Here is a 14434-nt window from a genome sequence, read left to right as displayed (position 1 = left end):
TTTAAACAAGGTGTTTATGTGGTTTGGAGCTAAAACTGCACTTGAAGGAAACAAGCACAGGAGCGAAAGGAAGTGGGTCAGCCACGGGACACAGGGAAACTGCATGAGAAGAGGTAAGATTACAACAGTAGGCTGGGATGGCTTTCTCATCAAAAAGAGATCACTGCTTTCCATAAAGGCAGCCTAATCTCGAAATTGCTTTAACCTCCAACTGATTGTTCCATCGATTTAAACATGCTGGCCCTGCCCCTCTTTCTATCCCGATGCTCTCTAATCTCTGGCATATCTCTCTTTCAGTCTCCCATCCGCTGCTGTTGTAACCTGGCTGTAGGGACAACCCCCCCCAGCAAAGCACTGTCTTCAGGTAGAAGAGATTCCCTGACTACACGTGGTTTGCCGGGCTGGAGGACAGAGGCAAAGCCCCAGCAGTGCTGTGACTTCTGCCCCTAGCTGATGAAGTACCTCAGGGGCAACTTTGAAGCCATCTCAAAGATCCCATTACATTTTTTAATCAATGCAAAGGCCCTGTCCCCTTGCTAAATTACTTGGTCTCCTCCCCTTCCCAGGCTTTTAGGTAATTGCTATAGACTAGCGCTCCTACATATCAGGGATAGCTGAGCCAGGGCTATTGATCAATCCAAATGTGCTGTTGGCATGGTTTAGAAGAGCTTTACTAATTTACCCCAGGGGCAGATCAGGTTTTTTAGCCAAATCAAGCGAGTTTCATGTTCTTGCTGTTTTGCATAGCCCTAATGAGGTGGTAATTCAACCCCTCTTTCCCCAGACACCCACTGTATGATGGCAGTAATTTGTCCTGGGACATGCCAATCTTTGTCCAGTGACCATAGAAAAAGTCCAGACAATTGCTTAATAACAAGTGCTTGATTTCTGGTCAGCTGAAGTTAGCGGGGAGGGATCCCATGCAGTCTCTCACGAGGGAGCATCACGCTGTGAAGTAGATGCTGACTTCCTATGCCGGCTGAGGAGCTAACCCTGCGTGGAGGCAGTGCTGCAGAAGATGCACACACAACCTTCTCCAAAGCTAGAACTGGAAAGAGAGCAGGTGCTTGGAGAAGCTAAGTGTAAAGGACAGGAAAGTTTGGTTTGTCTGTAATATCCATATTAAAATCTTCAATAAATCTGCAGGTGTGGCTCAGCAACACCCCCTGGCCTCCAATCCAAACACAAAGGTTGACAATTTTTGGGGCCACCACGGAAGAAAGGCAGTCCTCAGGCCAGCTTCACAGCAGCCAGACTGCCATAGGGTAATTCCCAATTTTTATCAGTCTCAGGGAGGTAATGTCAGGTCCTAATTCTTCAGCGAGGACTTGAGAGCAGAGTGGGTGGTAAATTACTGTTTACTTTCTGTGTCACCAGAAACATGCAGCGGGATTCTGCCTCTTTGGCTTCACAAGAAGAGCATCAAATAGAAACACCTGCTCCTTTGGTGGGGGAACCGAGCATGTTTTAAAGGCTGTCCACAGCATTGATGTACCCTGTTTTGAAGTGTTTATTATTTTCTTGGTGGTAAGCGTCCAGCTGACATGGTAATTCAGATGGCGCCACAAGAGCTGTCACAGCTCTGTGCAATTAAAGTGTGCCTTACGAAGGCATGCTCCATCTTCCTGGGCGACGTGGTGCTTGCAGCGGTGCTGCGTGTTGTTTGGTTCATCAGCTCAGTGTCAAGCCTTTCAGCTGTCCTGCTCTATGCACGAGGCAGTGTTTGATCCAACACACAGCCAGCAAAGCTCCTGGGCTTTCTAGGAGCATGTGTGGGACCATGCATCTTGGCATGGGGCATGACCCAGGTAACTGAACTCGGATGCAAGAGTTCGGATTCATCCTGCTACTGATATAAAGAGATTAGCTTTACTGCTTTGTGAGCCCGGTCACTGATCTCCAAGGCAGGGATCATCATAATTACTTGCCATAGCATCGGTCTGAATATGTTTTACTGAAAGTCCTGCCTGGTGTTTGATCCATGTCTTTTGAAATGAACAGCTTGCAATGCAGGGAGGGGATGGTGGCCTGCATGTGAAGGGGCAGGACTTTCGGAGATGGTTAATTATAAGGAACTTTGTTTAACAGGGAGGCTAGCGGTCTGAGCGGGGTGTTGGTTGCCATGTAGAGCCCAGAGACATTCAGACACTGACAGGGATTCACAAACTGTGAAACGCAGCCTTAGCGTGGCCTGTCACTGGTGGATGGTCTCCAGCTGAAGCAGTGCCAACTTGGGCTCCTGCCACACGGGGTCCAGGCTTGCAGCTCCTCTGCGCTGTGCAGATGGGGTTTAGCTGGGGACTCCAGGGTGCACGCACACACAGCTTGTGGATTTACAACACCGGATCAATCTGACAAGGGGACCCCGTGACTGCAGATCTGCTCATCCGCAGCAGCAGGCACCGAGAGCTGGGAGGAAGCGCTATCCAAATCAACCTAGGAGAGCACAAGATACACTCCTGCAAAGCTGGCTTTGCCCCACACACCCTGCTTTCAATTTTCTGGCAGATGTCAGCCGCGCAGGTTTCTCAGGGGGCAGGGGAACTTTGCAGGGAGACAGTGAAAATCTGGGATTAAATCAGTATCAGCAAAAGCTTCTAGAAAACCACCAGCCTCCTGTGTGCTACTCCCCCTGTATGGGCTGGGGAGCCTGCTATAAATGGGGAGAGAAAATAATCACGTTTGCAGCTTTTATCCCCACTCCCCTGGATGTGCGCATTGTAAATCCTGGGTCTGTGCCATTCCTCCCTGCCCACCTCAGAGCTCGTGCACATACATTATCTGCCAGCTGACAGATTCAGCAGTGACAGATTAGTTGAGCTGGAGAAAGGCCATTTGGGCCCTGGGATGCTGGCGAGGCTGGCGGAAGAGTCCAAGAGCCGGCAGCAGGAGTGCACGGAGCAGAGGTATGTGTTCCTCTTATAATCTCAGTGGAGCCAGAAAGCCCAGGGAAGCCAGAAGGAAAGTTTGAGCCATGGGACTGGATGAAACACATTTTACTTCAGGTCTTGAGCTGGCTGCTCCTGCTTCAGGCCTTTTTGGTGGCTTGGAGGCGCATCTCTCACCTAAGCCCGGGAAATGCTCTCCAGCATATTGCCAGTACAGCATCCAACTGTGTTTCCCCATGAATATAGGCAATAGGGTGGCACAGCAAGTTTTACAGCCACGCAGGGGAGGAAATAACTCCCACTGCACCATTTCAGTACTGTGAGCCCTTCTCCTCACAGCCAGCATGCTGGCAAAGTCTTCCACAGGGAGACAGGGAAGCTGTAGGGAGATGCAAGTATGATCGCACAAGTTGGGAGCAATGTTACAGAGACGTGTGAGAGCAAAGCAAGGTCAGCTCTGACACCTCTTCATGCAGTATCAGTGGATGCATTTGCATTGCCAGCCACTAATCCATGCCAGTTTGCACCAGCTAAATACTTGGGCCATGAGTTTTGTGTGCTGATGGCATACAAAATGTTTTGTGTTTCACTGTGTTCTGCTTGTAAAAAGAAAAAGGATTGTATTGGAGCTATAGGAAGGACATCTTCATCAAACATGCTGAATAAATACTGTGACTTATTTATGAGGCTTTAATTCTCCACCAAATTAGAACCTGACTAAAACATGACTATTCCCCAGTTCCTCACACAACACAGAAAACAATGCCAATTTAAATCCAGATTAATGCAATTTTTGAAGGTAAAGGCAGGTGTAAAAGGCACTGAGTTCCCACATGTAGCTAATTCTTAGGAATGTGACAAACAAAATTGTCTTCATTCAGCTGCTGGGGAGGAAAGTGTAGCTTGACACCTAACGGTGCAGATGAACCATGAACTAAGGGAGATGGAGATACATCACCCAAGAAAGTGTCCCATTTGTTCACAGTGTGCTTGTCACATCCATGACATCTTTCTGGGACCCAGGATGCCCTTCTATGACAGCCTTCCTCACCTAAAAAGGAGCTATTTGTGTAGACAGTAGGGTCATGACATCAGGAATCAAATGCCATGGTTCTTCCTGGTAAAAAGGAAACTGTGAAAGGAGCTCCAGATTTCCTAACTTGTCTGATCTCATGGATCTGTGAAAATCTAGAGGGTGAAACAACTTGCATGGAGGCCTCTAGCTGCTCCTGATGCTGCTTGCCTCCATGGAAATACAGCTCCCTCCAGCTTGCTTTTAGAAAGCCCAGTAAGTATTGTCTTATGTGGAACAGTGTCCCCATGGGGAAAGTGCCATGCTGGATACCCATCACTTTCCTCTCAAACCATGAGGGTCAGTCCCTGAGATGACAACTACAAAAGAGACTCTACAGGGTGAGAGTCTATCAGTTGAAGGGCACCAAGTACTATCAAAACTGCACTGCCTTTCTTCTTGTCTGCTGCTGGCCAGACCCACTGGACATGGAGGAGATCTGCTTGTGGAAAATGGTGTGGCTGTTGCATTTCAGGGTACAGGCAGCAAGTGCTTCCTTAAACCAATAAGCAGGTGGGCTCTCAGAGCCTTGTTCAGTAAACTGAATGAGACCATGTTCATTGATGTGCCTCACTGCACGGGTGAACACCCGCATACATTATGGTGGCTGCCAGCAGGCAATTCCAAAGGTAATGGCAATAACCCAGTCTAATACAACTCCCCAGTAGTGTGAAAGGTGATGGGAGAAGATGGGGAAATTTCTTTCCTAAGGCTATTCTTTTTCTGCATTCTGAAGTTTGAGATTTTCATTCTCCCATTCACAGGTATAATGACATGCTCTTAATGTCTGTAAAATTACAGAGCTCTTTTTTAACTCCAACTACAGCATATCACTCTCTGACCTCCTGCAGTAGTGAGTTACATGAACTGACTATACAGTACCTCAGGTGTGGTGTTTTTTTTTTTTTCTTTTAACCTGTATTAAATTTGCCTAACCATTAATCTAATGGAATAAGACCATAGTTTTCAAATTATGAGATAAGGTAAGAAGAGCAATAAATTATTTTTCACTATAGCTCGTATAATTCTAAAATACTTCTGCCATTAACATTCATCCCCAGGCTAAATATCTTCTGAGAATTCTGGCCACCTGGGGTAGTCATAGACAAACCCCATTTAGGCCTTCAGTTGTCTTTGTTTCCTTTCAATTTTTCAATCTCAATTAAACATTGACATCTTCCCCAGTGTGAAATGACCCAGAACATACTGTGCTAGAGTCTAAGTATATCCAGGCTCAATTTGGCCAAATCTTTTCTTCAACAGCTGGGAGACATGGGCAGTAGCTCTTTACCTAACGCAGAAAATTCTAATCCCAATTCCCAAAGATCACATTTCTTTCCTGAAGCAGTAGAGCTGTACCATGACTGTCTACTCAATATCCTCATGCCTGAAGAAACATTTGAAAGCCCCATTGCTATCATAATTTCGATGATCTAATGTGATCCAATCAGTAAAGATTTACTTTGAGTTGAATATGTTTCTAGACTATCTATCTTTACAAATCAAGAGCCTGGGTACTATCCATGTTTCACCACTCTGGAGTAGCGAAACCAGAAATCCCAATAGGAGTCAAGAAGCAGAAAATGACCCCCTCCCCCTTGTTGGTTACTAACACGTTGGAAAGACCATTCCTGACATAACATTAACCAAGTCAGATCTTTTCTTTTGTTCATCATACCCTTCATTGGATGCTTTAATCTTTGCTGGTGCCAGACCTCTCATATGCTATTGCTTGATCTTTCACCCTCTGGCCGCTGCTCTGCCTCAGATCAGCAAACATGAACCTTCAGCACAATCAGATCTCAGAAAATAATTTTTGAGCTGGGAAAGTCCCGAACGATTGCTACAATAACACTACCCTGCGATTATAGAGAATCTCAGAACAATCTAAAAGGTAGGAGAGTATCATTAGCTGTGTTTCACAGATGGCAAGCACAGGGAAGGGAAATTATTTATTTGAAGTCATACCTCAAGGCGGAGATAGAGGCAGGAAAGGAACCCAGGAGTCTTGACTTCCAGTCCCATTACAGAGTGTAAGTGGAAACCAGCAGAGTGCTTACAAGCCTCTCCAGGTACAGGAAACACCAAGGCTGCTCTAGCAGACCTGGCTGTTGGCCAGCTGGAGAAAGAGAACACATATGGGGTCCAGCTGAAATAAATGAAATCCTCTCATGGGAGTTTCAGATTTAATTGGCTGGTTTATGACCATGTAAGCTAACAAAAATCTCTGGCCACAGCCCTTTCCTGCAGCTGAGCAGGTTGTGAAGTCCAAACCAAGTCCCATAAACAGTTCTTGAGCCTCCAGAGACCCTCTTTCTGGTTTGTGCTTAGCAAAACCTGCCCATTCTTGCATGAGATTAGTCTTTTTTTTTTTTTTTTCTCTGAACTCACCTCAGTGGCATTGATAAGGGAAACCACCAAGATGAGATTTGTTGGGGCTGTAAGCCTTCTGCGAGGGTAAATGCAAAAATGTTTTCCCAGCACTCCCCCTTCCACTTCAGTACAGTCAGCTCCACCACCAAAATTCAGGCTTCCTGGAGACCTACACAGCAGGCAGGCTCTGAGAAGCTTTATCAAGAAACCTGCTGTCCTTTAACAGATGTGAACAAGAATATGACACATGCCCATGGTTTGCTTCTCCTTGACCATATCTTCCATTTGCTTGTATTGTACTGGCATTGCTTTGACTTTGTTTATGAATTTCCCGTTTCTCTTTCAATCTCCCTTTTTCTTCCTCTCTTTCTCACTCTTCCCTCCTCTCCTGAGCTAAGCTGTAACACCACTTTGCCCAGGCAATTTGACAAGAGGACCTGTACAAATGGAATAAGGTGGAGTCATGGTGTTTGAGCTATTTTTTAGTGGCATAATTACAACCCCATGGGACCTGGGTTGAATGCTGGGGTCCATCACCAAGTAGAGCAGCTGTTCCAGTTCAGGGGGAATCTGTGGGTGCAACACGGATGACAATAGAGTCAGGACAAGATCCAGAAAAACAGCAGGCAGGATACAGAAGATCTCCCTGGAGCCAGCTGCTCCCACAAATATGTGTCAGCCCTTGTTCAGTGCAGAGCCCAGTGGCCTGTATTTGCAGAGGGTGGTGGCAAAAGGGACAAGGAAGCTCCAGTAATTTCAGGGATGACACAAGCCTTCATGATAGAGAGTCATGCAGAGAGATAGGAGAATACACATGCAGCAGAGGGCTGTGTAGCATGGGAAGGTACTACAATACTGACCAGAGGAAAGCAGATATCCAACATGCAACACTCTTTGGGATCAGGCTACGTTTCTAGCATAATGATCACTCAAACTCAGTGCCCCTGTCACTAGCCTGGAAGATAACCTCTTGCCATCCTCCCTTCTAGCATGTCTTAGCTAAAGGTGAGATGTAACCCTGGTAGTGGAGACACATTGCGCTTATGCTATCCAGTGCTTGGCAAGGAGATGCTAAAATGCAGCTGCTAGTATAAAAATCCTACTGAAGACAGACCTCCGACTGGCAATGAAGACATGCCCCTATTCTTTTTCCTTTCACCATTTTCAGGGCTACAAGTAGCAAATCAAACCTTTTCCTAAGTGCAGAAATGCAACCTGCAGAGTTTGGTGATAGAAAGGGCAGAGCAGGGCCCTGTTCCCACAGTTTGTTTCCAGTTTGTTTCTCTGAAAATGCCTTGAGTGTTTTATACTTATGCTGTTGTCAAAGGTGGCAGACAAGCCAGTGCTGTTATTCTGCTGAGGGAGAGAAATAAAAGTAAACATAATAACCATGTGCCTTCATTGTGACTTGGAGTCATGGGGGGAGTACAGAATAAAGAAGGACATGGGACCTGGTCTGCTGCCAACCCATGTGAATTCAGAGAACTTTATAACATTTTAAATATCAAATACAGTCTCACATAGTCTGATGAAGCCTGATACTTCCCCTGTCAAACACTCTGATATCACAAGACAAAGTCCTCCCTGTGCAGAGGTTTGGGCTATATTTTGGAAACAGATAATCACTTGGTGTTACTGATTTTTTCAAGGTCCCTAATCCAAATGCTTTGGCACCTCTGGAAATAGTACACTGAGAATTTGCTTCATCTGGCAACACAGATACCTACAGCAGTGAGCTATTTTGTCTTCTTTTGTAGACAGGGGAAAGAAACAGATACCTCTGGGGTGCAATTCATCCTGTGCTGATGTCTAAAGCAGGTGAAATGAATCATGCCCTTGACATGCCTCTTGCGTCCATGGGCTGGAAAGGCAGCTTAGTGTGCTGAAGCCAGACAAACAGCACTATGGACATCTAGTATGAAGAGAGGACACTCACTCGACATTTCATGGGAGACACTCCAAAATGAAAGCAACCAGAAAGGATTATTTGGGAACCTTTACCCATCTTTGTACAGATAGTCTGGGCCATTCCCCTCTACTTTAGCTATTAAACAACACTTGTGGTGCTGGGCACAGAGGACCAGGCTCCCAGCACGTCACCTTTTCTGTGGGGAGTGGTCTTGCCTCAAATGGTACCACTTTTGGCTTGGGCTCCAGATCTTCACCCCATCTTCACAAGGAACTTGACAGAGACCCTTGGCTGCTCTTCCACTGGCCTCATGATGGAGCCAGAGCAGCGTGTGGACGTGGCGCTGTGTGCCAGGGGAGCCTACCTGCCGGGGAAGGGGCATGAGCATCCATGCGACTCACTGTAATTTCTCTAATGGCTTTCTTTGGCTTGATAGATATTGAAGGAAGCTTGTTGCCGGGGCAATTTCCATGGAGAGATAATAAGAGATCATTTTCAAGTGAGCGAAACTTTAATGGCACATTCTGGTAATGAGGCAGCAAGGAGAGTAATGACCAGAGACCTCAGAGTTCGAGTACATCATAAGAGAGGGGGGGAGAACTCTTAGTTCACTGCCCGAGGCAGACATCTGAGGCTTGATCTTTGTCCCCTTGAAGTCAGCCTGGAGTTGTGCTGCTGACTACAGGAGGGGAAGATTAAGGCCTAAATTCTGGTGATGGGGCTGGGTGGTTCCAAAAAGACGCCCCAGGGAATTCACTGAGGAAGAAGGAATACTCTGGTAGCGCTCAGGCACCAAACACTTCAACCTTCTCCTTCAGCAGAAGGTAAGTTGGAAACAAAAGTTGAAGGAGAGCTGGATACTCCTGTGCACAATTATGCACTTTCCCTATGAAACCAATGGGAAATATTTTAGCCTACATGTGTTAAGGGAGTGTGTTCCTAGAAGGGAGGGAAGGGTGTATAATGGAGGGTGAAGGTCCTGTCTGTTTTAAGCCCTGTGTCATGCGATGGGCATCTTCAGAAATCCATAGGAAGCAGATCTGAAATTCAGGGAGGGTGGTAGCACCAGATGGTCAGTTGGCAGAGATCAAGGATCCGTGAATGGGGAAAGCCAATGATAAGGAAAGACTAAGAAAAGCATTCATCCTCTTCATTTTTTATATCCAAGGAGGAACTACAGCTATTCCTCTGGCCAATTATGTCAATGTAAATATGGAACTCAGCAGCCAGTGTGAGGATAAAAGCCACTTCTGAATTAGGAGAGCAAACTGTGCCCATTCTAGACCAGCACAGAGTCACGGAGTGCAAAAGGCGCAAAAGACCATGGAGAACCTGTGTGGGGCCAAAGATACCTAAATTCCAGAACTGTTTTTTCTAGTAAGTTCTGAATCTCAGATAAACCTAGGAAGATTTGCCCAGGTATTAAACTACAGAAGAGGCTGTGGGTGTCCTGTCTCCACCTGGAGGCATGAAGCACCTTCACATTCTCAGTTCCTTGAATTCATCTCTGCAGCTTGGGTTTGGCCTTGTTTTTAAGGAGGGCCCTCGATCAGCTACTTCTTAAGGGCAGCCAAAGCCAGTTGTTGTTTACCTCTTCTCAAAAACAGGAAGGTGAAGGGTCTGCTTTCCTCCAGCCTTGTTAACAGTTGTTTCATTAATCACAGCTTTCTCTTCAAAACCAGAGACAATCTGTCCAATTAACATTAAAGCTTTGGCAGTTGCTTCTGATGGTGGGGAACTTTGCAAGCAACACTTTGACAACCATCGCTAATAAGTCTAACATTTTTAAAGCTGCTCACAAACAAAACAGCCTGGTCGCACCTCGTTAATACCCTGTGCTGCCTGTTTGCATGAGCAGTAGAGCCAGCCTCCCTACTATTCACTTTTAGGATGAATCTCAGCAGAGCCCAGGTCACAAAATACTTCTCCCACAGACTCTGTCTCTGTCCATCACATCCCACCACCCCCCTGGGTCTGCCTAGGCAACTCCTTTCTGCTGTAATATACCCCCAACAATGCTGGTCTGCATCTGAGTGAACTGAGCTCCTTGGAGCCATAGGTCAGAAAGAATGGGCACACTAAAGTGTAGGTCCATCAGAAAAGGTGATTAATAAAGTCTTGTAGAGGTAATGCCATATGAGCTGAGAGCAGTAGAAGTAGTAAGGTGTTGAGAACAAGTTATCCAGTTAACTATAAGCCTCTTAGTCCAACCTTGACTCGAGATTTCAAAGTGAATTTTGAAGGAAAGAACAATTAAATACCCAGAGATAAAGGGAAAATGAGATAAGATGCAACATGGGTTTACAAAATGTAGATTGTGTCAGCTGAACATGATAGCTTTGTTTTGATAAGATACTTGATTCTCTAGACAAAGGAAAGGCTGCTGATCTCCTTTATCTAGACTTCAGTAAGGTATCTGATAGGTGCCATGTGGGAAATTAGTAGTGAAGCTGGAGGAAAGGAAGATTAGTAAACTGTAAGGTGAGGTGCAACTCTCTGGAGTGAATTTACCAGAAGAGTTTCTCACAGAACACTTCTGGAACTGATCTTTACTTCTTGTGAATGATATTGTCAGTGCAAGCAGGATCCTGAGGCTAAAATCGCCCAGTGACACAGAACTGGAAGTTTTGGCAATGCAGAGGAGAATGAGACTACAAGTCTGAAAGAACTTAAGTGACTTTGAGAATAAGAATATTTGAAATGAGATGGAAAACAAAAAGTTTGAGATGACAGGTCACAAATCTGAGGACTTGTGATAGTCTCAGATATAGTACAGGAGGAGATGATGAGCTGCAAATGATCAAGGACTGTATGGTCTAAGTGACTGCAGACTAACGAGATGTCAGGCACAGAAAGGAAAATGCTATTCTTGGATGTATCAGGAGGGATATTTCAGCAAATGTAGACAAAAAATTGTGTCATTGACTGCATGTCTGGCTTCTTAAGGTCAAGATGGATAAGCTTAACCTTGCATGAATGAAGATAAAGGCTGGAAGATCATATAGAAGATGGAAAGCAGATCACAGAGAGGAGGGCAGAAGAGTCAGGAACAGCATGTTTAATATGGTAAAATACCGATTGACATGGGAGAAGTTCCAGAGAGGTAAAATGGCCCCATAAGCTGATGGGGTACAGCTCCTGAAGCAAGCAGGACATGAACACAGTCAGACTAGAGGTAGGAGAAAAGGTTCCCTGCCTGCTGGTGGAAGATACAGGGACAAAAGAGAATGTTTTGAGGTCTGAGCTTTTCTTTTTACACCTACAATGACAAAGACTGGCCTTGCTAACCCAGAAGGTCCCTGACATTGATGTGCTCCCAGGCAGGGCACGTCTCCCTTGAATCTTTCCTAGTATTCTGGACAGCTTTCTCATTCCTGATGCTCCTGAGAATCCCTTCAGGCTCCTGCCAGAGAGTCAGTACATCTGCGTGGGAAACTGAAGTGATGATTGCAGCACACGTAAGAAAATCTCAAGTCTAATGTAGCCAGAACAGGTAAGAAAATCAGGGAAAACAGGTCAGAAGAGTTAGCATGGTGTAAGAATGCAAGCGCTCTGTCTGGGGTCCCAGTGATCTCCTAGTTATCCTGTGCTATCACATTTTTACTGCTCTGGGTTAGCATTTCTTGCCACATTCTTCCTAACTTACGTCAACATATGAGACAACCACCTCTGCATTTTGCTGTCTAGAGATGCCCAAGGAGGGTAAGCTGGCATTTGGAATCAGGCATGCTGATGCAATTGGTGCAGCGCATGTTTTCCCCTCCTGTGTGTTGTTCCTGCATTACAGTCATTGAAACCAGCATATGCTTTTTTCTTTTGCTTAATATAAAGTCCTCATTTTGATGTCTTTTGTGAAACTGGGACAAGTGGCTTCTGATGAACTGACTATGGATTTGAGGAGCTCGCTGGGAAGGCTATTTACTGGATGGGTATGAACTGGGCTTAAATCTAAAGGAACTGTTAATGCCTTGTCTGGCACAGGGCTATCACACGTGTCACAGCTTTGATTATTGCTGCCTGCCATGCTGGGAGGTCAATGTGAAATGAAAGAAGATTGGGAAACAGTCAGATTTGAGCAATCAAGGTGATATGTCCCTGGGAGGGGCTGGGAGGGAGAGAGGGGAAGGCTTTGGTGAGCCTGCAGGTTTTCTTCTCAGCTTTGGACCAGCAGCACACATGTTGTAATTACATGTAGATTCTGTCATGGTGGGGAGAAAGCTCTTTAAGGAAAGTTTTGCAAAGTTTTTTCCCCTGATGTGATGATTACGTTAGCAGCTGCCAGGCTTTGGGGAACCTGTCGGGCCATGAGGAAGGAAGAAGCAGGAGCTGTAATAGGGATTGTCAGTGACTTGTTGCCTCTTAAAAAATGCTAACTCTCCTGCATGCAAGGTGGGTAGAAGACTGTGTCATGCCTTGGACATGGGCTCTGCCTGTCTGTCTGCCTCATCTCTTTAACATATATGCAGGGGAAGCTTGTCCTTTTGATGTACATTCTCCCTTGTATGTTGGGAACTGTGCTAAATTGTAACTGTCACTGTTATTTTCCCTGTCTGCAGCTCCTGGCTCTTTTAGCCCAAGTTCTTATCATGTACAGCATAGGAGAGAGGCTGGTGGGCAGGATTCAGCCTGGGAGTGATGGTTTATCTTCAAATGGGATGGGGACAAGCAGTTAGGGCAGCAAGCAGCACCTTCACTCCTATATTATGTTCTCATGCCTGGCCAGTTGCCCCAGCTGGGATGCTTCTGTGTCCACAGAGTGGCTCACACACTCTTCTGGATCCACCCTTGCCATACCTCTTAAAAAATGCCGTAATCTGTGTTGGTCAGAGCAGGAAACTGAGGCACAGGGAATGAAAGTGGTCCAAAGTCAATGTTTACAGCCATAAAAAGTATTCAGGAGTTTTTAACGTTTGGTGCTTCGTTCAACATGACATGACATTTGGGTAATCTGATCCCTGTATCTGAATGACAGGAGCATCCTTCCCCTACTCCATCAGAGGTGTCCTAGCCCAGCACACAGGTATGTGGCTGGTGGTTTCTGTGTCACCCACTCCTGCCCCTGCCCCTTTCCTGGCCCTGGCAGCTCAGGAGCTCTCCCTAGAGCAGGTCTGTATGGGGAAGACAGCTCTGCTAAGGCTCAAGTCCTCTTTCAGAAATATATATGTTGAGTGTCACGCTTTGTTTCCCTGTCTGTGTTGTGCTACCAGATGAGGAAGCCCTCCTCCCCTTCCTGCGGGATCACTGTGTTGGCAGGTTGATGGCGAATTTCTGAGTGTCAGTATTTGTTCCCTCCAGAAAAGGTCAATTCCCAGCACTTCAAGGCCATGGCACCGCAACCTTTTCAAAGCACGGACAGATGGAAGTGGCTCTGTGGAGAAAGGCCAGGGCAGGAGGGCAGCTGGCAGCCTTTTTAGGAGTCTGTTTTAGTGGCAGAACATACAAATCTCCCAAACACATACACATTTATGGCCAGCTCCTCAGCTGTTCTGATCTGGTTTACAGCCAGCGACTTCAGTGGTGCTGTAGTGCTTGAACCCGTGTTCAATCAACCCTCTCCTCCTATTCGCACGATGCTCCTCTAGTTCCCCCGCACACTGCGAAACCGCTTGACCCATGTTCTCGTGCTTCAAGGGTCTGCCTTTCCTCTCTCTGGTGCTTAGAGAGTCGTAGCCCTACGCAGCAGGGGTAAGAAATGGAGCCATGTCTGACTTCTCCACCTGGGCCACCCAGTCTCATTACACGTTCTGCACACAAGCCAACCCCGGCACCAGGCTGTAAAGCCGAGGGGATAGGCGTTAGCTGCCTGCCCGCTGTTGAGTGCCATGCATGGGACTGCAGCTGGGGAGTACGGAGAGAGGTCAGAACTGAACTTGCAGGCAATGCACAGGGCTGCTCCTTTCAAAAAGATGCTTTGCTAATGTGTTTCTATGAAATGAAGACAAAAGCTAAATTGTATTTGCATTTCAGTGCCTGTATACCTCTCACTCTGTCTCACGATAAGAATTACCTCCCCCTTGGATCAGTGTTGTGAAAACAGGTTGCAGGTGTATGGCTCAGAAAAAAGAAGAAAGTTATTTATTCCAGGGTCCTAGCAGCCACACTTTCCATGCAATTTTTGGATGTCTTGGTTTCAGGATGATACATGAAAATCTTTGCTAACTGTCTGAACTCAGTGAAATGCCTACCTCACCA

The sequence above is a fragment of the Tyto alba genome, unplaced genomic scaffold (genome assembly GCF_018691265.1).
Source record: "Tyto alba isolate M040663 unplaced genomic scaffold, T.alba_DEE_v4.0 Super-Scaffold_11, whole genome shotgun sequence".
Taxonomy (NCBI): domain Eukaryota; kingdom Metazoa; phylum Chordata; class Aves; order Strigiformes; family Tytonidae; genus Tyto; species Tyto alba.
Note: the sequence above shows the minus strand (reverse complement) of the source record.